General features: G+C 49.7%; 1 long non-coding RNA gene across 1 annotated transcript; it reads right to left on the bottom strand.

Annotated features, from left to right (window-relative positions):
• Positions 1-51: 51 nt before the first annotated feature.
• LOC136393803 (uncharacterized) lies at positions 52-1,748 on the bottom strand. Its single transcript, XR_010749135.1, has 3 exons — positions 1,546-1,748; positions 691-813; positions 52-169 (listed from the first exon to the last, which is right to left on the bottom strand). It is a non-coding gene; the product is annotated as an uncharacterized lncRNA (long non-coding RNA).
• Between the last annotated feature and the right edge of the window lie 22,919 nt (positions 1,749-24,667).

Genomic DNA, 24,667 nt, shown 5'->3' with positions numbered 1-24,667 from the left:
ATTGTGCATTTATCATATTACAGTGTATTATTTTTGCAATGAATAAAATGGTTTTTTTATTTATGATTTTGTTTTCTTCAATTTATTTTTGTCTTCCTTTTCATTGTAGAAAAGTCGGTCACCTTATTATGAAGCCAGATGACTACTGAATTTCTATCTTCAGAACACCCTGAAAGAACTCGGTTGGTTGAGTCTGAAAGAAACTCCACCGTGTCCCTCGAAGGCACGGTTCTAGCCCTGGGACTGGGGGCGGGGTGGGGGGGCAGTGATCAGCATTCTAGCCCTGGGACTGGGGGCGGGGTGGGGGGGCAGTGCAGCATTCTAGCCCTGGGATGGGGGCAGGGTGGGGGGGCAGTGATCAGCGTTCTAGCCCTGGGACTGGGGGCGGGGTGGGGGGGCAGTGATCAGCGTTCTAGCCCTGGGACTGGGGGCGGGGTGGGGGGCAGTGATCAGCGTTCTAGCCCTGGGATGGGGGGAGGGGTGGGGGGGGCAATGATCAGCGTTCTAGCTCTGAGATGGGGGGAGGGGTGGCGGGGTGGGGGGCAGTGATCAGCGTTCTAGCCCTGGGACTGGGGGCGGGGTGGGGGGCAGTGATCAGTGTTCTAGCCCTGGGATGGGGGTAGGGGTGGCGGGGCGGGCAGTGATCAGCACTAACATAGCAAGAGAGGGGCTCTGGAGTCTTTGGACAACCTGCGAATGTGTACATCACACACTCGGCATTCAGAAAAGAAGAACCTCTTTCTTGCTCAGGGTCTTTTGCACGGATTCCCCAGTCTCTTCACAGCAGTCTCTCAGCAGTGAGGTCTGGTTTGGCTTGGACCAAAGATGAATGAGAACGATTATGCACTTATTTCAAATTCTCATTGGGTGGAGATCATCTCTGCTGCTGCTCTAAGTTTATACAGGCTTGTGCATTCTGTTCGTCCCAGGGCTCATCCGATGGTTCGAAATTCCGAACTTGCCCTGTCAAAGGCACATGTGAGAAGCAGCTAGTAAGAGCTAATGCTTCCCGCTCCTCCTCACCCATCCCCCTTTCTCTCTCTCTCTCTCCTCTCTCTGAAAAGTCAATAAATAAAATCTTAAAGTTTTCTTTCGAAATGTGCAAAAGGGTGTATCATAAACATTATACCACCACCTCCTTTGCCCACCCCTCACACCTAAACGCAAATTGCTACCAGTATTGGTCCCCAGTGTGAGAGCTGCACACTCGTTTACCTGTGCAGATGTGTGTATGTCTAACCCTATGTATCCTTTTCTTTTCTGCACTTTGCTTTTTACTTTTAGCTATAAATTCCAAAGTGGGTTCTACAGTAGTATAGTTAGAGTCCCTGTATTTTCAAGTACATTGTATGCCTTGTATGAATGCTTCAAGATATATTTATCTAGGTTCCATCTTACTGATGGATATCTAAATTGTTCAGATTACTTTGCTGTGGTTAAACAGCACTGTAAGAACACTGGTATATGTTTTATTTCACAAGTTTGTGAGTCCATTTCATGGCTACCGTCCTAGAGGTAGAAGTTCTGAGTCAAGGGCAAATGTACCTTATTTTTTTTTTTAGTTGTTTGCTAAGTTGCTCTCAAGAGATATACTTTTCACTCTTCGAGTAATATAGGAGATTGACTCTTTCCCAATGATTTCACAGGATGTGCGTTATCTGCTACATAGTCTTTGCCTGTTTGTTAGGAAAAAAAGGCCATGTTAGAATTTCATTTTTATTTCTTTGATTGTCGATGAAGCCGAACATGTTTTTATTGTTTTAAGAGCCATTTGTATTTTTTTCCCTAATGCCTATTCATAATCTTTCCTGCTTTTCTCTTAGGATCTACATCTTTCTCCTATTAATTTGGGGGGCATTTTATATATTAAAACATTATTTTGTGGTAGAGGTAATCTGTTTTCTCTCAATTTTTCTTTGTTTTTATTTTATGAATATTTTCAGTGTTGAATTTTTCAAATACATTGCTTCACGGTCAAGTGTTTTAGCTTTGCCTTTTATAGACTGTTCCTCCACACAGCAAGACCAGCCGTGCTGAATCATCCCATTTCAAAGGTGATCAATGTGAAATTTACTTTAGTGAAAGTAGGAATTTTTCTGTCTTCTTTATTCTTTTTTGTTGGTTGACTAAATTTCTTTATGATTTACTAGATGTCATTTTCACTGTATAAGTGGTTTCTTTTTCTTTTCTTTTCTTTTTTTTTTGATTAATTAGTATACATGTAAGAGATTTTCCTGAGTTTTGCTTTAGCTGTATTTCCCAGTACATGTACCCAGGTACTATTTTATCTGTTTTTCTGTAGCTATTTGCAGTTAACACAAAATTAAATGCTTTTAAATTTTCAGGTACTTGGGTTTTGTGAAGAAATTAAATCTCACTGGAAAAGTCAGAACATGTTTTGTCATCTACCCATCCATCCACCTACCCGTCCATCCATCTACCCATCCATCCACCTACCCATCCATCCATCTACCCATCCATCCATCTACCCATCCATCCATCTATCTACCCATCCATCCACCTACCCATCCATCCACCTACCCATCCATCCATCTACCCATCCATCCATCTACCCATCCATCCATCTACCCATCCATCCACCTACCCGTCCATCCACCTACCCGTCCATCCATCTACCCGTCCATCCACCTACCCGTCCGTCCATCTACCTACCCGTCCATCCATCTACCCATCCAACCACCTACCCATCCATCCACCTACCCGTCCATCCATCTACCCGTCCATCCATCTACCCGTCCATCCACCTACCCGTCCGTCCATCTACCCGTCCATCCACCTACCTACTTACTTACCTTTGATTTACTCAGTGGGTTGACTTTATTCTTCTTTCTTGTTGTGGATCAGGGTTTCCCATTGTGTGGTAACCAGACTAACACTTCCAACCTTACCTGGTAACTTGTTGCAAACCCACAGTTTCAGAACCCTGCTCCAGAATAAAAAATCAGAGTAAGGGCCCCTAGTCATGTCTGAATGAGCCCTTCTTGCGATTCTGATGCTCAGGAAAGATGACTGCCATGAGCCACATTTCTGCTTTCTAACTGACGATGACATCCTCTATTTTTCCCATGCTGTGGGTTCCGCCACAAAGAGGAGTCTGAACTGTCTTTTATCCTTAAATTAAAATTGACTGAGAAGGGACCCTTTAATCAAGCTCAAATCAACACACATCTCCTGGGAAATGAACTATAGTGGAGGGTGGATATAAATGGAGAAGGCAAGTACCATGGTCACTCCGATTGCAACCAGATAAATGGTGGAGGAAGGAACAATGCTCAGGGTAGAATCCTGAGCAAGTAGTCTGACGATAAGAATGTAGCAACAGTAATCAGAAGTATTAGCTGCAGTGGTGATATCTGCCAATTACCGAATGCTTGCTAACGTCAGGCTTCGCGCTCTGCAGGGTTTCCGTGGATTATTTCACCTGATTCTGACAGTGCCGCTATGAAGAAGGCTCTGTTGACGTTCCCATGTTACACACTAGGTCCTGTTTAGAGACCTTGCTCTGACACAGCTAACGAGGAGGTTAAGCACATCCGCACTTCTGAGACTTAGACGCTATTGTGGTTCGCTCTAGAAGCTGTTCATTGTTCAAGGACAACACCCCCCCTCCCTTTTTTTTTGAAGTGCGATGGCTTGCGACTGGACAAGGTGACACTTGGAATCCCATCTATCTCCAAAACCACAGGTTGCCTTTTGGCCACGTAGGGGTTTAAAAAGGTGACCAACGTGACCAATGTGTTCCGCCCCGCAGTGCAGAGCAGGGACGGTGCTGGGGCTGTGGAGTTTACAAGGGCAGGTTTGCTTTCGAGACTCGACACTATTTGGAGGTGACTTTGGCTGGGATCAAGTCCAGCTGGACATCGAGGATCCAAGGCACTTTAACCCCCCCCCCCAATGGAGACCATAAATGGACAGCAGGTGTGGACTGCAGAGAGAACGCTCCAGACTTACGCAGTGGGGCCCCCAGTGGGGGACTGGACTGGGGACCACAGAGCTATTCCCGTCAGCTCTCCCACCTCTGTCTTTCCGTAGCTTTCGGATACGTACAACCACAGTCCGGTGTCCGGTGTCCAACATTCCCAGGGAGAAGTGACGGTCGTTCCAGAGGAGACCACGGGCTTCACAGTTCTGCGCTGTCCTGCTTAGCTGGCCAATCTGAGCGACCCGAGTCCTTTTACTATGGAGGCATTTTGTTCATCCACCCAAGTCTTCCCTGTTCTGGCCTCGGCATGGTCCTGGTGCTCTAAAGCAGGGGTCTCAAACTCGCGGCCCGCGGGCCGCATGCGGCCCGCCGAACAATTTTGTGCGGCCCGCAGACTAATCCACGAAGTTCAAAATATTTTGGATAAAATTAAGTAAGCCTAGGGGCCTACTTGTATTTTTCATTTCTCTAGCATCTTGCTCTGCGGCCCACATGCTGAGTTGAGTTTGAGACCCCTGCTCTAAAGCATTCTGACCTATTCTCTTACAACTACGCGGCCCTGCCCCTCTCTCCGCCGGCCCAGATCCACCAAGAAACTCGCTCTTCCACCACGGCTCCCTTCGCCGGTCAGCCTACACCCTAGCCTCTGGGTTCCTTCCTCTTCCTGCTTTCCTGCTACTTCCCCCTTCAACAGGAACCTGGATTCCCAGCCTTCCTGCTTTTCTCTCCTTCTCCTCTGTTCCCTTCCTTCCTTCCTTCCTTCCTTCCTTCCTTCCTTCCTTCCTTCCTTCCTTCCTTCCTTCCTTCCTTCCTCCCTCCCTTCTCTCTCTCTTTCTCTCTCTCTTTCTTTCTCTCTCATGTTGCAGGCAAGCCGTAATGAGAATCCTATTTTTCTCTCTTCATAGCACCAAGTACTCAAGAATAGCCTGGTTTTTTTTTTGTTTTTTTTTTTACTGAGAACAAATAAAAGTTGGTGTCTTGTCTAGAATGGCTGAGAACGACTGATACAAGGGGGAGCTTTTCATCACAGTTCCCACAGGGTCCGTTCTGATGTTTTAACAGGCAAGACCAAACTTGACTCACATCCAGCAGGCGTGCTTAGAAGTCATGTTGGCCAGCATGGCTTTATTGCTCTCATTTTTAATTATGAAGTGTAATAAGGTCACATTTCTGGAAATAGAACTCGGTAAGATACATGGGTTTAATTTGTGAAAGCAATCTCCCTTCACAGACAATGTTTCATTCCATTTCGGCTAAAATCCACATCAGTAGCGCAAAAATGCAAGAGGCTTCAATTACCTTCGTTTGTCCTCTGCCCAAGGAGGAAAAGGAAAAAAGAAGAGAAACGGATATTTTACATCTTCATCATTTAAGGACTTCGATGATACAAAAGAGATGGACTCTATTTATTTCCATGTTGCAGGCCATGCCTTCTTGAAAGGTGGTAATAGAATGGAATGATTTTAATAAAACGAGGTGGAAAGGATTCTTTGGAACTGCATCAAGAAGCTTCTGAGTGGGCTTCAGAGAGCTTCCAGGAGGACTTTTGCAAAAATGGGCACTAAGGTTGATCCGTGCACGAACAGGCTTGGCTTGAAGAGAGAAGCCAAGCTCCCAGCGGTATCCGGCAGAATCCTTAGCTTTAGGGAGCTGACGATGGAATTTTTCAGCATTGCAAAAATTTTACTCAGAAGCTGCCCAGTTAGTTCTCATTTGAGTATGGAAATAGTGCAGTTATTTTTTTTTTCATGTCCTATCTTATAAAAAGTAGGGTAGAAATTTTAGCTCAATGGCCTGTGAGATTCACAAAGGGAGAAAGTACAAGCGGAAGGTACAGGTCTAGGAGTAGACATGACATCCCAGTATTCGGGCTGAGCTACGTCCCTTTTCAGATCCATGTTACTGATCTATGAAACAAGAAAACCCAGTTAGATCGCAACGACAGTATTTTTCTCTTTTATGTTAGTGCAACAGTCTCTGTAATTAGCACATCATGAAATGAGTAAATCCCGGCTATAAATTAGGTACAGATCTACAATGTGATTTGATCCTTACAAGAATTATTTGAGGGAGAGAGTACCAAAACCATCCCAACCCTACAGATAAAAAGCATTGACCCAGATCAAGGGTGACATCCCAGGTGACACAGACAGTTGTGTCGGAGCTAAGACAGGAACATAGATTTCCTGATGGAGAGTCACTGCCTTCAATGAGTTCCAATTCAGTTCAACACTCACTGACTTCAGTATGGGCTAAGGTTTAGAGATAGAATACAAATAACTTCCAGACTTTTAAATGCAGGCTTTAAAGGGGAAGAAAAGGTACTTTACATAATAGATCAAATCATATAATGTTGACACTTTTGTATGTCATAAACGTTGGACATTGGTGATTTTATTTGATTTAGTGTAATAATATTTAAGTACTATGACAGGAGTATATTGATAAGGTCATTGGTTTTATTTCCTTATATTTCTTGCATTTGTCCTGCTTTTACCCATTTTTTTCCTCTACTTCTTGAAGTATTGACTTTTTCAGAGGTGACCAGATGTCACAATCCCTTTAATTCACAAAAGCACGCATGTGCACAAGGGGCATTTCTAGTACCTGGCATAGAGCTCTCTCTTGCTTAACCAGACTCGAGTTTATGTCTTGTCTAGCTTTCCTCTACTGAGCCTATAAATAAACAGAACCAATGATGAATAACTAATTTAATATAGGCTCTGAGGTTATATATACCAAGCTGGACCACCCCAGACCTAAGACACTTAATGTTCTAAGGTGTCGCGACCGTGCAAGTCACGATGGATTAAGACTTAAGAAAGGTCACTGATTTTCTGCCTACAAGTCATTGGTGACCTCAAGAGCTGTTACAATGGTGTGAACAAGACTGACACTTGACTATAAAAGGTGACAGGGATGAAGAGCAAAAGAAGATATCAACACATTGGCTCTAAAATCTTAGTGGTTGACAAGAAAAGTCATAGCAACGAAATGTTCTTCAATAGGCGAATGGATACACTGTGGCGCATCCTGACCATGGGACACGGTCAGTACTAAAGATAAACGAACCATCGAGCCATGAAAAGGCCTGCAGGAAACCTACATCCATATCACTAAGCAGAAGAGGCCAAATCTGAAAAGGCAACATATCGTATAATTCCAAATATCTGAAATTTTGGGAAAAGCAATGGACCCAGTAAAAAGATGAGTAGTTTCCAGGGGTTGGAGGAAGGGAGGGATGAACGGGCAGAGCACCGAGTATTTTTAGGACAGTAAAACAATTCTGTGCGATCCCGTCATGGTGAACACATATCATCACACATTTGTCCATAAAACGTGCCACTCCAAGAGCGAGCTCTAATGGAAGCTATGGACTTCGGGCAGTAATGATGTAGGTTCATCTACTGTAACTAAGGCATCACACTGGCGGTGGGGGGGGGTATTGATAATGGGGAGGCTGTGCCTGAGGGACGGCCGGTGTATACAGAAAATCTCTCCATTTTGCTGTGAGCCTCCAAGTGCTCTAAAAATGAAGTGTATTAAGAAGAGAAAGAGAGAGATGTCATCAGCTGAGAAGTTAGTACGGTTTAAAGAAAATGTTTTTATCTGTTTTCCCTTTGAGCACATGAAAAAAATAGGAAAGGTTATAACATCTCTGAAGAAAGGAGGAAAGAATCAATTAGAAGCAGAGGGGCTAAAGAGAGAGAGAGCGAGATTGAGAGAGAGAGTTTCATTTTGTGTAGGAAGAAGGGATCTCTTTCTTCAAGAGAATGGAAATAACTGATACTGGTTAAAAGCATTTTAAGGAAATGAAGAGATAAGTGACCGAGGAAGAGAGGGATTCATTAGAGAAGAGGTTTTGTAGAGAATGGTGCAGTCAGTTCAATTAGGGAGGCAGAGACAGAGATGGGACTGGGTGTTTGAGAAAATATGGAATGAATTTGCAACAACTCCTGCAAGAAATGTAGCAGGTAGCCAAGGGAATGGGGCAAGCACGTGAATAAATGAGGTGTTAGTGCGTACTCCCTAGATATTACTATTTTAAAATAGAAAAAATATCTAGCCGTTGAAAATGGTCCAGACAAGATTTGGTGTGCGCTTCCTCTCCCCAAGACGCTCAGTTATTTATATCCAGAATACTTTGCCAAAAAGTAGCTATCACATGCCATTATGTAGCATAGGTGTCTACTCTTCCCTTATTTCCCTTTTCAAGGCCCCCCAAACCTAGTGAACAACGTAGCAATCATTGACTCTTTCTTTGAGATGAGAGATGGAAGAGGGAGGTGGTTCGATACCACTGGCCCCAGATCTCAGTGACTTAACAAAATAAAGGGTTGTTTCCTGTTTAGAGACATACCTCCTCGGGCAGCTGTCCTGAGCAGCTTGCTTGGATGATTCTCCTTCCACCTTGTCCCTCACTGTTCCGTGGGGCTTCAGAGTCCTCCAGCGGCTCCCCAGCATCCGGGTTACATGCGGCGTGTGAGTTGTGTGTGCGTGCTGTGTGGAGTGTTCTTTCCTTTGCCTTCTGGCGTGGTGTCCGTTCTGGCTGGCTCAAGTCAGCTTCCCCCCAGTGATCGCTCCTGCCCTTTCACGCCTGTGTGCTCCTTGTGCTGAGTGACTCAGCGGCACCTGACCTCTCAGCCCCGAATTACCTACACTCAGAGCACGACAGACCTGCCCTTGTAAGTAGAAACCACAGATGTTTGAAGGACATGGTCATCAGAACCCATCAAAATATGCCTTCCAAAGATGTGAAGCAACTTTCCACATGAGAAAGATGAGTTAGGTGACAAATAGTTTCACCGTCTCCTTAATGATTTATTTAAAATTTTATTTAGGAAATTAAATTTAATGGGGCGATGTTGATCAACAAGACTACATAGGTTTCGGGTGAACATTTCTATAGCATTTGAAGTGTTGATTATCTGGTGTACCCATCACCCAGAGTGAAATCATTTTCTGTCACCGTATCTTTCCTCCTTCCCTCCACCCCCTCTCGTAGGCCCCCTCCCCCTGGTAACCACTTCACTTTTATCCATGTCCAGGAGTCTCAGTTCTATATCTCACCTCTGTGTGAAATCATACAGTTCTTAGCTTTTTCTGATTTACTTATTTCACTCACTATAATGTTCTCATGGTCCATCCATGTTGGTGTAAATGTCACTATGTCATCATTTCTCATTGCTGAGTAGGATTCCATTGTATGTATGTACCACATCTTCTTTATCCAGTCCTCTATCAAGGGGCACTTTGGTTGTTTCCATGTCTTGGCCACTGTAAATAATGCTGTGATGAACATGGGGGTGCATGTGTCTTTGTATATCAATGTTTTTAAGATTTGGGGGTAGTTACTCAGTAGAGGAATTGCTGGGTCATATGGTAGTTCTATCCTTAATTTTTTGAGGAACCACCATGCTGTCTTCCATAGCGGCTGTACCAGTGCACATTCCCACCAGCAGTGACCGGGGGTTCCTTCTTCTCCACAGCCTCTCCCACACTTGTCATCACCTGTCTTGTTGAGAAAAACCAATATAACGGATGTGAGGCATTATCTCGTTGTACTTTTGATTTTTTTTTAAAATTCAGGTCAATGTCAACATTCAATTCAAAAAGGCATTTCAGGAAGTGTTTGGTTGCCCAGGTTGGCTTACCCGAGATCACCAGTCCTCCATCACCCACCACCTAAGAAACATAAAATCTGAGAGAAAGAGCACCTGCAGTGCAAACCCAGCCCCCAGCCCCAGCCCCTCCCATCTTGCCTTATATCACATCCCGCAAACCACGGCTGTGCAGGGATTCCAGAGCGTCTGCTAGGACGCAGTCTTCGTGAAAACATCCCTGCTCTCAAAGGAATGAGCGTCCGGTGGAAGGGCAGGCTCGCGCGCCTCTGTGGATAATAGAAGGTAGACCAACATCGGTGTTCCAGTGGTGATCCAGACAAAGTGCTCCGCGCAGACCCGGGGCAGGGATGCGTTGGGGCAGATGTTAACCGAAAGGAATGATTTTAAGTGTCAGGCAAAGCAAGCCTTTCTTCATCACGCTTGCAGCATGAATCCCACTTCATTCTTCGGCAAACCTCACCTTGCCCGGCCGTTTATCTTGAACGCCAAACCCAGCTTTATTCCGGGAAATCAGTCATCAGCATTCCTCCTGCCGAGGGCAGACGCTTGAAAGGGGTGACTGCTCTCTGCCGTGTTCACGCTCTTCCATTCGCCTGGTGGCTAGGCCGGCATTGTGCCAGGAGACCTCTGCCACTGGACGGACGGGTTTTAATCCCGTCCAACACTGAGGCTGGGGGAGGGAATGGGCCCCGTTGGCCCGTCCTGCCTTCCAGCACACTCACCCTTTCTTGTCTCTGGTCTGGTATGCTAGTGACACTAATTTGGGGCATCTTTTCTTTGGAGTATACTGTTTGAGTAGATATGAAAATAGGGAGGTGATTGACATGGTTCTTTTCCCTCGAGAGCTAAAGGCCAGTATTCAGCTCAGCAACAATGAGGAAAGGCTGCCGGTGAAGCCGGGGGTGAATAGCACAAGTCCATGCAACGTGGGGGCACAGAAAACAGAGGAGTCAATGCGATTGAGGGGCTGGGGCCCGGTCAGCCTTCATTCCTCGGTGACAATAAGAAATGCAGCTCCTTGTCCAGACGACCTTCCCTCTCTAACGATGCCAAGTTCTCCTGTTTCACCAATGACTGAGTTAGTCCCCTCCACTTAGCTCTTCTCACTGCGAAGCGTGGGCAGCGGTTCCCCTCTGTTGGGAGATAATACACACCAGACGGAACAGCCTCATCTGGCTACATTATCTCACCTTTCCCCACCCAAGCTCTCCAGGTTGGTTGGCTCACCACGATGCCCCCTCCAGGGCTGCCATCTTACTATCCACATTACTTCAAAAAAAAAAAAAAAAAAAAGAAGAAGAAGAAAGAAAGAAAGAAAGAAAGAAAGAAAGAAAGAAAGAAAGAAAGAAAGGGAAGAAACTCTAGGCGCCTTCTCCTGCTTGGTCTAGCCTGCACCCCTGTTTCACCCCGTACCACCGCTGTTTGTGGTAGTGCTCTTCAGTGCTGATCAGGTATTTCCTCTTCTTGTGCGGATTTCGTAGGCTCTCTGTGATTTGGATGTGGTTCTGTCCAGAAACCTTCATCCAAGAGTTGGCACAACTACAGGCACTAGGCCAACGTGGCCCTCTGCCTGTTTCTGCAAATAAAGTTTTATGGAACACAGCCGTGCCCCCTGATTTATGTGCTGCTCTTGTGGAACAACGGCAGAGTTGATCAGTCGCAACAGAGATCATGCCATTCCAAAAACATGGAATAGTTTCGATCTGGCCCTTTGCAGAAAAAGCTTTCCAGCCTCAGAGTTAATCTTTCTATAGTTAATATTCTAGGCTCTCTGTGATTTTTTAATTCTCTTTCCCTTTGATAAATTAATGTGGGACTTGGGGAGGCCACGTCCTCTTTAGAGAAAAGTTTTTTTGAGCTCAAAATGTTGGGAGAATCCTGACACAAGGAAGAACATCCATGTGTTAAATATCCTGTGGTGCAAAGCAGGGCAGATAGTAAGCTCACCAAAGAATTCGACTGTGGAATAAAGATGCCTGAAGTCAAACACTCATTACTGCCTCTTGTGTTGTCAGCTCTCCAGTGCCTTCTAAGAGGAGCATTGAATCACTTCTCTGGTAAAAAAAAAAAAAAGAAAAAAAAGTGCCTTTCACACATCTCATGCTATAAAATAAAATAATCTTTTTTCTTTCTTTTCTCTTCTCTTCTCTTCTCTTCTCTTCTCTTCTCTTCTCTTCTCTTCTCTCCTCTCCTCTTTTCTTTTCTTTTCTTTTGTATTTTTCCAAAGTGAGAAGCAGGAGGCAAAGAGACAGACTCCTGCATGAGCCTGACCGGGATCCACCTGGCACGCCCACCAGGGGGCGATGCTCTGCCCATCTGGGCCATTGCTCTGTTGCAACAGGAGCCATTTTAGCGCCCGAGGCAAAGGCCATGGAGCCATCCTCAGTGCCCAGGCCAAGTTTGCTCCAAGGGAGCCTTGGCTGCAGGAGGGAAAGAGAGAGACAGAGAGGAAGGAGATGAGGAGGGGTGGAGAAGCAGATGGGCGCCTCTCCTGTGTGCCCTGACCAGGAATTGAACCAGGGACTTTCACATGCCAAGCCAACGCTCTACTGCTGAGCCAACTGGTCAGGACCTCGTGGCATTTCCAAAACCATGCCTATCCATATGTGCCTCTATCCATCCTGCTTTTAAAAAACACAAGTGAGATCATACGATGCATATTGCTGTATAATTTGCTTGGTTTATCTGAAAATCCATCTTTGTTATTTTCTCTGTATCAATGCATTCTTTTTGACAGTGGCATAATATTTTATGGTTAAGATATAACATGCCTTATTAAACCTTGATTAATGGACATCTAGTCATTGTCTATTTTATGCTAACGCTGATAATTCCATGGTACATATTATTGTTTTCAAAGATATCTTTAGCATCCATTTCTAGCTTTTTTTTCTTCAGTTTTGATAGATATTATCAACTTTTCCTCCAAAAGGCATCATCAAGTCATAGCTCAAGTAACAATATCACTTTTCTTGCTTCCAATATTGCTTACTTTTGTCTTTTGTTTTCTTCTTAGTTAGACCTACCAAAGATTGATGTAGTTCATTAGTCTTTATAAATAATAGATTTTGGTTTTTCAGGTCAACTATAACTCTTTTGTATGGCTGTTTTTTTACGTCATTAATTTTGTTGCTTCCCTTATAGTTTCTTCCTTTATTTTCTTTGCGTTTATTTTCTTTTCAAAATTTTGCTCATTATTTTTTGATATGGGAAGTGAGACAGATATGGAAAGAGAAACAGTAGAGACTGTGATAGGAATCTGTACTTAGCAGAATAAAACACAAAACAGGAAGAGCATGACTCTATGGTGGGGGTCGGGGGAGGGTGCGGCTTCGTTGTTGAAAGATAAGTGGACATTTGGAAAAGGTGCCCAGCTGTTCATACTTGTATGTGGTTGTTCACAGTGAAATGTTTGTCAAGAAATTCATGCGCACATACCCAACAAAACTTCTTGCAATAATGATTTCTCTTTTTAAAAAAATGTATTAAAAAAAATTAAATTTAGCCTGACCAGGCAGTGGTGCAGTGGATAGAGTGTCAGACTGGGACGTGGAAGACCCAGGTTCGAAACCCCAAGGTCACCAGCCTGAGCGTAGGCTCATCTGGTTGGAGCAAAGCTCACCAGCTTGGACCCACCAAGGCCGCTGGCTTGAGCAAGGGGTCACTCGGTCTGCTGTAGCCCCCCGGTCAAGGCACATATGAGTAAGCAATCAATGAAGAACTAAGGAGCCGCAATGAAGAATTGATGCTTCTCATCTCTCTCCTTCCTGTCTGTCTGTCTCTATCTCTCCCTCTCTGTTACTCTCTCTGTCTCTGTCAAAACAGAAAAAGAAATTAAATTTAACGAGGTGTCAATGATCAATCGAAGTACCTAGGTTTCGGTGAACATCTCTATGGCCTTTGAACTGTCAGTTCTGCAGCGTAACAATGCTTATTTCCCAGGGAGGTCAGTGAAGGCTACCTCTCTATGCTGTTCCATTTCATTTTACCGTAGGCATTGGCTATCTATTCAACACATCCCTGTATGAGACGTGCTAAGCTGTGAAAGGAAATCAAGTTATTCCACCCAAGACAGAAACCTCCCAGGATCGGAAGGGCTCTCGGAAATGAACAGCTGGGAGCGCCCTCCTTCATTCTAGGATACGTTGAAACTCCAGGAAGGCCCTCTGAGCGGCACGCAGGGGCGGGTCGGATGTCTATGCGGGAAGCCAGACTTCAGGACCGCATCACGCCTGCCGTCTGCTCTGCCCACCTGGCGGGGGGGCTGCAGCCAGCCAAGGCAGAGTGGGCGGCCGGCAACCCCGGGACCCAGCCACCACGAGTGACCGGAGAGGGGACGGAGGGTTCCTGTCCTAGGCAGCTTCTGTTTCGAGACCCCCTTCTCTCCGTCAGGGTGTGCCTGCCTCCACTCACCTAACAGCTTGCCGGGCCTGGGGTCTTCCTGCCTCTGCATCTGCTCCGGCCCCCGAGGGTGTCCCTGTCTGCCCTGCCTCTGACCTGCAGCATCTTTTCAGTCCCCGAGAACTCCACCTCCGTCCCTGAGCTCAGCCACGTGGCCGCCACTGGCCCCGGGGGACAGGAGGGCATCGCACAGGCAGTGATAAATAACCCGGAGGTCAGAACGAGGTCTCGGAAGTGGAGTGGGGACGGACGTGGGACCTGGACTTAGGTAGATGGATGGAGGCAAGAAGTGGGTATGTATTTGGATGAGCACATTTCTGCAGGATGGGGAGTGAGGGAGAGAGAGCAGGGTGGAAGGTTCTATCTAGGAAAGGAAACTAGCAAATCTGGGACCTCCGAGGGCAGAGCCGCAGAGGGGCGGCTGGGGTGGGTGGGAAGTAAACACACGTCCACCGAGCTCCTTCTGCATTCCGGGAGCTGGCTGTGATAGGACCTCGCTGAATTCTCTCACCTTCTCAGCTTTTACAGGTGAGGACTCCCAAGCTCGTAGGAATTCAGTACCTGGCCGAGGACCCCAAGCCGGCCAGATGAGAGGCGGGGAGTAGAGGTCGCCGATAGAGAGATGGATGGCGGCCTGAAGAGGAGACAACAGAGAGAAAGGTGATGCTCCTCCTCCTTGGGTTTGCACCGCCTGGGGGGACGTCGAAAGGAAGGTGCTGGCAGGAGAAAGTAAAAGCCCAGCTGCCAGCGGCTCCTGCCGAAAGCTGGCCGCGTGTCCCCGGCATGGACCCAGCCTGTCCCCTCTTCCTTCCCAAATGGATCTCAGACCTGCGCCTTCTCCAAGTCTACAGCCACCACAGAGCCCGAGTGAGCATTCGGGAATGAATGAAGTACCGTTCATGCTCACGTGAAACGACCTGTTCACTTCCTGCTGGTCGTTTCTCCCCCAGATCCCTTCCCACAGAGCCGATGGAGGGAGGTGGATAAGGTCACTTCCTGCTGGTCGGTTCTCCCCCAGATCCCTTCCCACAGAGCCGATGGAGGGAGGTGGATAAGGTCACTTCCTGCTGGTCGGTTCTCCCTCAGATCCCTTCCCATAGATCCGATGGAGGGAGGTGGATAAGGTCACTTCCTGCTGGTTGTTCCTCCCTCAGATCCCTTCCCACAGATCCATGGAGGGAGGTTGATAAGGTCACTTCCTCCGATGGAGGGAGGTTGATAAGGTCACTTCCTGCTGGTTGTTTCTCCCCCAGATCCCTTCCCACAGAGCCGATGGAGGGAGGTTGATAAGGTCACTTCCTCTGATGGAGGGAGGTGGATAAGGTCACTTCCTCCGATGGAGGGAGGTGGACAAGGTCACTTCCTCCGATGGAGGGAGGTGGACAAGGTCACTTCCTCCGATGGAGGGAGGTGGACAAGGTCACTTCCTCCGATGGAGGGAGGTGGACAAGGTCACTTCCTCTGATGGAGGGAGGTTGATAAGGTGCACAGCTGATCACGGCTTGCCATCCACACAACTTCCCAACACCTCCCCACCACTCTCGACAACACTGCCCTCCGTGCGCAGACAGGACCCGAAGGGCCCGCCCCCGCCGAGTCCTCGTCTAAGACCCTCCCCCTTTCGCTCAGGAGCTCCCGTCCTGTTGGTCTTTTGGTTTCTCAAACTCCATCAATAGCTCCTTTTCGTTTTAGGATTTTGAACCACATCTCTCTTCTCCACTTAGCCTTTTGTTCCTCTATTAACCTCTTCCCTCCCCCTCCCCCCCCCGGCTCAATCTTTCCATCTTTTCGGTCTGGGAGTCAAGGGAGCCTCCACAGGACTGTCCTTGCTTGTGCTGTGACCTGGGCCTGAGCTCCACGCCCCCCCCCCCCCACTCCCCTGGGTCCATGGCTAATTCGTGGAATAACGTCCTGAAACTCCTGTCTAGCACTAGAGTATTTATTCATTTTTTTTTTAGAGAGGAGAGAGAGAGACAGAGAGAGGAGAGAGAGACAGAGAGACAGAAGGGGGGAGGAGCTGAAAGCATCAACTCCCATATGTACCTTGACCAGGCAAGCCCAGGGTTTCAAACCGGCGACCTCAGCATTTCCAGGTCGATACTTTACCCACTGAGCCACCACAGGTCAGGCTCTAGCACTAGAGTAAAAGCGTCATGAGAGGAGAGATTGTCTTACTGTTGACTCAGCTTGTCGCCGGTTCTCGTTTTGAAGAAATGAATACAAATCAGTGAATGGAAATGTTCAGTTAAAGAATAAAACCAGATCGGGAAATCAAACCACCATGGTTTTGTGTCCCCAAGTGAGACGCACGTCTCAGGGGCGGAGAGGCCCCCGGCCCAAGCACCTTCCCGTCACCTCACACGGCTTCATGGCGATGGCTGACGGCGGTCGCTCACCCCACACGCCGCCCTGCTGGGGTCCGGCTCTGACCCTGTCTTCTGGTCCGTGAGGCGACCTGACTCGTTCGTTGCCTTTGCTTTCTGCATCCCGTCTCCCTCTCCAGGGGGCCCCTGCCCCTTCCGCTTCCTTGACTTGGGCTTAGGATCTTAGGTGCTGTTGGAAGGCTGCTCTCTACTTCCTGTGCACTCAATATCAGGCCAGAGGTTTTCCTTGGAAGGAAAGAAACTCAAGGAAATATGTGGGGAGGTGGACGGTGTCCCTCTGCTCTTCGGAATGCCCACCAAGCCACCTTGGGACAGCACCCTCATATCTGTCTGGAAGCCTTCGACGCTCCGGGAGCCACAGACCCCCACCCACCGCCGCCCAGACCCAGCGGAGGCCGCTGCCAGGCTCAGCAAGGGGCACCGGGCTCGGCTCTGCTGGAGGGAGCTGGGCTCTTTCCAGGTAGTGAGTCAGTCTGGGCAGACCCTCCGGCCGAAACGAGTCCTGGGGGGGGGGGGGGGCTGGGAGCTTCTCCCACTGAGAACACTGACAGTTTAGAAGGGAGAAGATGGATAGACCCCTGGGTATCATAGTGTTGTTTTGTGTTTTGTTTTGCTTTGGTTTCATTCTGCTCTGGGGCCCGCGGTGAAAGGGAAATCGCTGTAAACAGGGCTGTGAGTCAAGCTGCTTCAGGAAGGAGACCGCCAAGGAGAGTCACCAGCGATCGTCACGTCCAGCCAGGGCTTCCCACCCCGTTGGAAAAAAAGGCAAAAGAAGTAGAATGGAGCTCCAAGGTGTGCCGCACTTGCCAAAGACAAAACAAAACGAAACAAAAAAATAAATAAACCCAAAGCTTGGTTTGTGCCAGGAGATGGATCCTTATGGCAGGACAGTATGGCGCCTTTATGGCTCTGCCGCCCCCCCCCACCCCCCCCACCCCCCCCCACCCCCCACGACCCCCCCCCCCCCACCCCCACGACCCCCGCCCCCCCCCCCCCACCCCCACGACCCCCGCCCCCGCCCCCCCACGCCCTCCTCCCCCCCACGACCCCCCGCCCCCACCCCCACGACCCCTCCCCCCCACGACCCCCCCCCCGCCCCCCACGCCCTCCTCCCCCCCACGACCCCCCCGCCCCCACCCCCCACGCCCTCCTCCCCCCACGACCCCCCCATCCCCCCACCGTGCGCTCCTGCGGGACCAGACCGCCCCTCCACCCCCGCACTGCTGTCCTCCCCGGTCACATCTTCCCCAGCGGTCAGGAGAGAAAGCAGAAAGAAGGCGGCTCCTGGAGGTTGTGTAGAAATGCGGGAAGGAGGGCGGAGCGGAGAAGGGAGAGGATTCCGCGTAGAAGAGGGCAGCGGGGATGGAGGTGTGGGGAGAGAAGTCCCCGAGGGGGCTGGCAGCCACTCCAGGGTCAGAAGGCCACACCGCCGCTAGGCGCAGAGGTGGACATGACCCTAGTCAGATGTAGAAGTCTGAACGGCTGCGGAGCCCCCGTCCGCGTGACCGTGTCTGAAGCCATCCTGTTGTTCTGCAGTCCAGTTCCGTGCGGGAGACAGCAGGCTGGCCGAGCAGGTCTGTGACCTCAGCAAAGCATCCCTGTGCTCCGTGAGGCAGGTGCCGGCGTCCCCGGCGGGCAGCGCCCCTGGGCTGTCCCTCCTCCGAGAGCGTGGATAAAATAAAGCTCCCTTTGCAGCCACCCTCTCCCCATCCCACCCCCCACCACCCCGAGGCCTGGCTTCTCAGATGCTTTTCCAAAGCGGAGGCCCCGTGGGGACCCTGGAGACTCCTGTGAGGCCGACGGGGCCTTGGTCTCTTTGGCTGGATTTCAGACCCAACACCTCGGGTCCCAGGGAGCCTGGCATGACCTTGCGCGGGTTTGTTTATAAGCTGTTCTGTTAAAGTTCCATTCATCGATTTAAATAAACAACTCCAGATCTAACTCGAGGCTCTCCCCCAGCAGCCTTAAATCAAAGGAAGCTTCTGTTATACTTTATTACTTGACTTCACAAATTTGAATTAAAAGAAGGGGCCGGGGGAGGCTGCCAAGACCCAATTGCTTTATGGCTCAGCTGCGACCATGCAGCAACTTCAGCTAAAAGCCCGTGTGGGCACGCCCCAAGTCCTGCCAGCGTGTTCATTCTGCGAGCCTCTTTTTTTTAATATAAATGTTTTTTAAAATTATCTTTATTTTTTATTAGTTATTCATTTCAGAGAGGGAGAGAGAAAGAGAGAGACAGAGAGAGAGAGAGAAGGGGGAGGAGCAGGAAGCATCAACTCCCATATGTGCCTTGACCCGGCAAGCCTGAGGTTTCGAACCGGCGACCTCAGTGTTCTAGGTCGAGGCTTTATCCACTGCGCCACCACAGGTCAGGCTCTGTGAGCCTCTTGATCGTCTGAGCCGCCACAGAAGACAATGCCCAGTATCCAAGAAGAAGGACCGTTCTGAATGGATGTGTGTCCAGGTGGGAGATGGTGAGGGCCACGGGGGAGCACACAGACTCAGGAACTGGGGCGAACCAAGTCCGCCCGTCAACGCTTTGCCGTAACGTCGCTCTGTGACCCTGGGCAGTCACGTCACATCTCTGCCTTTCGGTTCTTCCTTCCAGGAAGATTTAGGGACAGGGCAAGACAAGCTTCACGCTCTTTTCAGTTCTAAAAGTCCGCGGCTCTGGGATTGGACCCCTACAGCGTAGCTGGTACGGGAAGCCAGGGATGAAACAGCTAGCCGGCAGGTGTGACGTCAGCATGGGAGTGAGAAGGAAGGACCCCGGGGTTACAGGAAGAGACGATGCCACATCAAGTGGCTGTCTCCACGAGCCTGCCATTGGGACCGCCTGAACCTGCATGTATTGTCTGTCCCTGGCAGACACACTCGCCTCTCCCGTAGGGGCTCAGTCCCTTGTCCTGCCTGGTTAGTGCATCAACCCCAGCTCCAGGACCCAGACGGCGAGCAGCCCCACTGGTCAGGTCTGGTGTGGCCCTATGGCTATGTTACCATCTAGAACACGGGGTTCCGTCCTCCCTGTAGTACCCACACTACATCCGTAAAAAAAAAAAAAGATATGAAAACCAGAACGGGCACATCTGTAGAGGAGAAGACGAGAGAGGGATTGCTGACCAGCCACGGCTATTGGTTGCTAATTCTCTCCCTCCTTACTCCTGGTTGGATCTCTAAAAATGGCCCAGGTCACTAAGGAGGACTCTAGCAATGGGCCACCTCCTGGCAGAAGGCTGGTTGTTGGGTGGCCCCTCTCATAGCCCTGGCCTCGTTCTTTGCTTATTGTCCCCTGTGGCCACAACGGAGAGGAACTTCGGAGAGGTCACTCTTCTTGGGGGTACGTGCAGCTTCTTGGCTTTCTTGCTGCTGGTGCAGGGTTGAGGGTCTGGGAGTCGCTTAGAAATTGTAGCCAAGCTAGCGATGTCTTTGAGTACAGTTCCCGTTTCTTTGTTCCCCGTAGGAGGAACGACAGCCGGAGATCGTGGGCCGATACCGCCGTGAGCCACGTCCTGTACTTCCTCTCCCCCACCTCTGTGCTCTGCCCAAGCCTCCTGTCACCGGGCTGGGGGGGGGGGGGGAGGCCGTCCTGCGTCCCCGGAGATTCCCACCAGCCTGGGACACGCTATCTAACAGAGCATCCTTCATGGAAGGTGTGTTTGCACAGCGACCTGAACGAAGCTGGCTTTTACCTCTTTTTTAAGCCCAGAGCTCTGAGTCACGACTTAAGCTCAGAATTTAGGAGAGCTTGTTTTGTTTTGTTTTTATCCCATGCCAGGGACTCCACGTTAACACACCCTCAATCAACTTGGGCTGAAGACTGTGGGCAGAGACTGTGTCTTCTAAAAAAAGATCAAGATGTGAGCCAAAGTCCACCTCTCTTGCGGCGGGGGTGGCGGGGGGAGGGTGGGGGGGGACCGAGAACCTCCAGAGGTGGCCGCACATCACCATGTTGTTCTCTCTCACCTCCCTCAGTTCTTCCACTGCCTCTGGAGTGCAATGTTCCCTTCTTCTTCTTCTCATTCTGTATGAATGCTGTCCAGATCTTCTATCTGATTTCTTTTTTTTTTCTTTACACAGGGCCTTCCTCCTTAGTTCTAACCTGGGTGGTTAGTCACCAGCTCAGAAGTCAACATGGTCCTGGCTGGTTGGCTCAGTGGTAAAACATCAGCTCAGCATGTGGACGTCCCGGGTTTGATTCCCAGTGACAGCACACAGGAGAGGAGACTATCTACTTCTCCACTGCTCCCCCTCTCCCTTCTCTCTCTTTCTCTCTCTCTCTCTCTCTATCTCCTCCCCTCCTGCAGCCATGGCTCTGTTGGAACAAGTTGGCCCAGGTGCTGAGGATGGCTCCATGGCTTCGCCTCAGGCACTAAAATAGCTCGGTTGCCAAGCAACGGAACAAGGGTCTCAGATGGGCAGAGCATCCTCTGGTAAGAGGCGTGCAGGGTGGATCCCCATTGGGGCACATGTGGGAGTCTGTCTCTATAACAACAAGAACAACACGGGGTGGGCGAGGTTCCCACTGCGGTGCGGGCTGGGAAACCCCTCTGCACCTTTCTTCTCTGCTCCAGACCAGCCCCCAAGCAGAGAGGTGGCCACCACTCCGCGTGACCCACAGTCATTCTTCCCCGAGAACTGTGGGTACGGTTGCCATCGCCTCTGCTGGCTTTGGGCTCCTTGGCCAGGGGTTCTGGCAAACAAACAGCTGTGAATTCCACAGGACTTGTTTCCAAGGACTGCTGCCTGTCGTGCAGGGGCCAATGATATGGCTACTTTGTGCAAATTCCCACACTCTGAACTGCAGGGAACCCTGGCCCCTACCCGTCTGAGGCGGCCAAGGGAGAGCCCTCAGCGTCCCCTCGCCTCTGGCCTTCCTCAACCCAGACACCACACAAGTGACAAGGGGCATCACGGCTTCCCCTGCCTGTCCCTCAGGACGCCCAGACGGCCCTCTGAGAAAGACGAGCTTCCGCTCTGCCCAGGCAGCCCCTCCCTCCCTCCTTCACGCCCTGTGTCGTTTTATTCTCACAGTTCTCTAGCGCCCTCCCGCTGACTGTGCTACTTAGAGAGACTTCTCCCCCGTCCTGAGCTTTCTTCCCTCAGTTCATCCAGGACTGCCGTGCTGGGAAGGGGAAGGACCTTGGCTTTCGAGATGTTGTTCTTATCTAGAAGCTCCCACACTACACACGGTCCTCCCAGGAATGGGCAGGGGGAAGGGGCCGCTGGACGTCTTCAGTGTAAAATACAAAAACAAAAACCAAAAGAACACACAAGCCCTGGCCGGTTGGCTCAGTGGTAGAGCGTCGGCCTGGCGTGCGAGGGACCCGGGTTTGATTCCTGGCCAGGGCACATAGGAGAAGCGCCCATCTGCTTCTCCACCCCTCCCCCTCTCCTTCCTCTCTGTCTCTCTCTTCCCCTCCCGCAGCCGAGGCTCCATTGGAGCAAAGATGGCCCGGGCGCTGGGGATGGCTCCTTGGCCTCTGCCCCAGGCGCTAGAGTGGCTCTGGTCACAACAGAGTGACACCCCAGAAGGGGCAGAGCATCGCCCCCTGGTGGGCAGAGCGTCGCCTCCTGGTGGGCGTGCCGGGTGGATCCCGGTCAGGCGCATGCGGGAGTCTGTCTGACTGCCTCCCAGTTTCCAGCTTCAGAAAAATACAAAAAAAAAAAAAAAAGACTCTTATTTTCATAGCAAACAGAAAGCAGCCCCTCAGGAAAGGAACGGCCAGTGTGTGGTTAGGTGCGGTGGCTCCGCAGAGGAGCAGAATCCGGGGAACCCGCTGTCTGCCTCACGCGCCCCCCCCCCCCCGCCCCGCCCCGCCCCGCCGCCTCTCTGATGCCCACTAGACTGACTCACGCCATCGTGCGGGCGGGGTGGGGACTCTCCCTCCTCTTCGAGTCAACCTGGGGTGCGGAAGGAGAACAGCTCTGCCGTCAGAAGAACCTTCCCTGTCCCGTTTAATTCTCTCCCCCTTCAGACCTTTCCTCTCACAGTTTCGATGGGTGCCTTTGCCCATTCGGAGACTATCATCCTACGATCGCGTGTTAAGAGGAATTTATTCATGGCTGTTTGGCTGTCCTGAAGCTAAACAAGTGAAATAAAATAGTAAAGCAAAAAAAAAAAAAAAAAAAAAGAAAAAAAGAAAAAAGCAGGACAATGGCCAGGGCGAGGCAGTAACACAGGCCTCGGGAGCGGTGGCTTCCCTGAGGTTTCTCGCTGTCCCCCGCTTTCTGGAGGGGGAAGGTGCGGGCGGAGTGGCGGGACCTGCCGGGGCGGACGCGTGGCAGAGCCGATCCCTGATGGGCCTTCTCTGGGAGGAAGATGGATGTGAGTCAGCAAAGCCCTCATTAGATGAGTCACACCATTAATACAAGGTGCAGATTGCAAAGGGGTGTTTATTTCAGTGTTGATAGAAACCAGGACATGGTGGCCTTGGATCAAAAATAACCTGGGGCCAGACACACTGAGCTTGGCTCAGGTCTGAGGTCCCGGGCGTTCGCTCATTCCTCCCCGAGGACAACGCCCATCCCGGAGCCTGCCCGCCCTGTTCCACAGAGGAGCTGCTCCTCAGCCGTGCCTGACAGCTCAGCAAAGCCCATCCACTGCCAGCTCCCCTGTCTCAGCTCGGAGGCATCTTCAACGGCCGATGAAGTGATGGGCTCAGGTGTCGGCTGTCCCGGGCCAGCCTCATGGCTTTGCTTTTTCTCAGGACGTGCGAACTTGGTTAACTCACAGAGCCTCTTTAAGTGGTAAACGACAGTAAAATCACCTCTGATCACTCTTCCTACGCTAAGTAAGCCTCTCCGGTGTCCTCATCGGGACTCAACGTCCTTGAATGCTTCCATTTATGTGTGAGGATAATAATAGTATCCTCACCACGGCATGAAGATTATTAGACTAGATAAATAACTAATGACATCGTCTCAACCTGTGGCACATAATAAGAGCTCAAAGACACGTTATCCCAAGTCTTGGGGAGTGTCGGCGTGAATGCCAGTTACTAACTGGAGAGAAAGAAAATGGGGGTGAGAAACATTCTTTGTCTAAGAACAGCGAGGTAAAATCCAGCGTTGAAATCAGTTCTTCTGACTTCGCAGCCAGCCGGCGATCTTCCGAAGTCAGACACAAGACAGGTCTCTGTAGGATGGGCGTATTTTCTCTTCACCTGTTCACTTTCCAGGAAATGAAACTGTCTCACCTTTTCCTCCTGGTCCTTACTGGCTTACTGTTTGGTCCATATTCGCTCTGATTTATATGTCGGTGGCTACGGACACCCATGTCCATAAGACAAGGTGCTTACTACCCAGGAGCTGTCGCAGGCAAGTAACGGGGCCATTATAACTCGGCGTGAGGGGCGATATGACCACACGTGGGCGTGGCACCTCACCCGCCCTGGCTGGAGAGTGGAGGGCAGAAGAGGGTGGTCAAAGAAGGTCTGTCATTTCGGAGTTGGCCCAATAAATATTTACTAACTTACTGCCTGCTTCTTCCCAACTAGACGAGATGGACGCCGAGGCCTTCAAAGTGCCATGGGAGTCGGTCCAGTGAGCACAGAGAAGCAGCCCGGGGCGCCCAGGGGCAGCGACGTCCGCGGAGGGCTGCAGGGGAAGGAGGACCCGCCACGTCTGCGTCACAGCAGGTGAGGTGGTGTGGGGACAATGAGTCCGTTAAAAATCCTACACCTTTGATTCTAGAGGTAGTAATTCTGCCTCCAAGACCATTTTGACTCCGGCCATTCAAAGCAATGCTGTTGCTTCACCCCGTTTTAACACGGGGAGATTTCGATGCAAGAAGAAAACATCATACCCTTTCAGAGGTCAAAGCTCACTTTCGTTACCAAACAGCGTAGTCAACATCAGTCACAGTATGCGTGATTCTTAGGTCAGGTCCCCGCCAGCACATCAGTCTGCTTTGTATGTATAGTATTTGGTCAATGTTACAGTTTAAAAGCTTAATGATTCTAAGTGCATTAGAAGAAAAATACGGATGACTGTTTCTATAATCCTCAGAGAGGTTAGATATAAAAATACAGGGAGGCATTTGAAGACGCACCCACAGAAAAGTAAAACCCTGTTGAGCTACAAAAAAACAAACTAACAACAACAACAACAAAAAAAACAACCACCCAAAAAACAAAAAAACTATAAAAGCTAAAACACACATTTTTTGTCATTATGACATTAAATGATAATTTAATTAGATAACTTAAAAATCCTAAGGCAGAAATAGTTTACAAAACAAAAGGAACAAATTGAACAGTTCAGTAGGTGACTGGGTTGCTCATACACGATGAAATTCATAGAGACCAGGGATCATG

This window comes from Saccopteryx leptura, chromosome 2 (assembly GCF_036850995.1).
Source record: "Saccopteryx leptura isolate mSacLep1 chromosome 2, mSacLep1_pri_phased_curated, whole genome shotgun sequence".
In the NCBI taxonomy this organism is placed as follows: Eukaryota; Metazoa; Chordata; class Mammalia; order Chiroptera; family Emballonuridae; genus Saccopteryx; species Saccopteryx leptura.
Note: the sequence above shows the minus strand (reverse complement) of the source record. Positions and strands in the feature narration are given on the sequence as shown.